This window comes from Elephantulus edwardii, unplaced genomic scaffold (assembly GCF_000299155.1).
Source record: "Elephantulus edwardii isolate Elephantulus edwardi_28Jun2011 unplaced genomic scaffold, EleEdw1.0 scaffold00184, whole genome shotgun sequence".
NCBI lineage: Eukaryota > Metazoa > Chordata > Mammalia > Macroscelidea > Macroscelididae > Elephantulus > Elephantulus edwardii.
The window spans coordinates 1,317,550-1,319,523 of NW_006399934.1; positions in this window are offsets into that span (position 1 = coordinate 1,317,550).

Genomic DNA, 1,974 nt, shown 5'->3' on the forward strand with positions numbered 1-1,974 from the left:
ACTTTTAAAAACTAAAGACAAAGTAAAATCCTGAAATCAAAAATAAATAAATGGTATATTTAAGAGAAAAATAATTCAAATGAAAACATATTTGTAATCAGAAATCATGGAAGTCAGAGAGCAATGCCACAATGGTTTTTCAACTATTGAAAGAAAAAAACTCCTAGTTCAGAATTCTACATTCTACACTCGTTAGAAACATCCTGCAACACTGAAATTATCCTTAGATTTTAAAAATGTACCGTTTGTACATTTGGTGTTATATCTAAGAAATCATTGTCTAACCCAAAGTTGTGAGAATTTTCTCCCAACTGTTCTTTTCTAACAGTTTGATAATTTTAGCTCTTACACTTAGTTCAGCTAAAGAAAGGAAAATTTTCAATGAGAGAGAGTGACACAGTGACTATAACAATGATCTTAAACAGTTTTGTTCTGTGGCCATAGGCTTGCTACATGTCAGAGTCGACTCATGATACCTAATGACAGCAACAATATTTAAATCCATGATTCATTTTGAGTTGTTTTATGGATTGTGTAATGGTTCAACTTCCTTCTTTCGTAGATGGAGAAACAATTCTCTCAGTGTCATTTCTTGAAAAGGCTACTATTCCTCCTTGTCTTGGCCCCTTTGTCAATTATCAATTGGCTATAAACATAAGAGTTTATTCTTGAGCTTTCAAGTCAATTGCATTAATCTGTGAGCCTATATCAACAGAGTTATAGTAAGTTTTTAAATTGAGAAGGGTACATTCTCCACTATATTCTTAATCAAAATTTAGGGTTGCACAATTTAATGGGCAGATATGGTGAAGGAAATGGGAAGGATCTTTTGTGGAAAACAATGTATTCAGACTTACTAAATAAATCAGAATAAAAATTTATTAAAAAGAAAAAATATTTTACTATTCTGGATCTTAAGCATCTCCATAAGGTGCCTTGATGTTATAAAAGTTAACTGTTGGACTGTTGACTGCAAGGTTGATAGTTTGAATCCTCCCAGTAGCTCTGCAGGAGAAAAAATGGACAATATGATACCATAATTACAACTGAGAAAACCCTAAAGGGAAATTCTACTCTATTGTGGATGCACTGTGAGTCAAATATCAACAATAGCATTTCCCTATTTTTTTTTATCTTCTAGGAGTTTTTTATTCATCAATATTCCTCAAAAAGTTATTTGAGTATACCCAGTAAGATGTATCTGCTGCCTAATTAAAAGGAAATAGAATTCATGTTCTCTTTTTTCTTTTTATTGAGATTTAACAAAAGTTTACCAAGAACTTGGATTTCCATTCATTCATTGTTGCACATTTTCCTCCCTACCTCCTCCCCGGTTCACTTTTCTCTTTAAAAAAAATCTTTAACTGTTGTACAATTTCCTTCCTCCCACCCCACAGTTCATTTTGCTTTGCAACTCTTATTCTGGACTATTGTGGTGCAAATAATAACTAATCATGTGTTCCTTTTAAACAGTTCATTTGCTCATTTGTTTCAATGCACTGTACATTATTTATCCCTTCTTTTCTTCGTTTCCTACCAACCTCAATGTCAGTCCTGTTTTAAAACAGTGCTATTATGAGGTATTTGTCCTTTTGTGACATAGATATTTCACTTAGCATAATGTCTTCCAGGGTCACTCATTTTGTATAATATTTTATGCGTTCCTTGTTTTTCAGTGCTGCCTAATATTCTATAGTTTCATAGCTTCTCTATCCATTTGATTGTTTATGGGCAATTGAGTTGTTTCCATCTCTTTGCTATTATGAACAATGCAGCAATAAACATAGGCATGCATATATCTGTTTGGGTGGCAGTGCTGTTTTCTTTAGGGTATGTTCCCAGTAGTGGAATTGCTTGGTCAAATGGTATTTCTATGTCCAACTTTTTGAGAAAACACCATACTGTCTTTCATAGTGGTTGCGCCATTTTACACTCCCACCAACAGTGAATAAAGGTTCCAATTTCTCTACAACC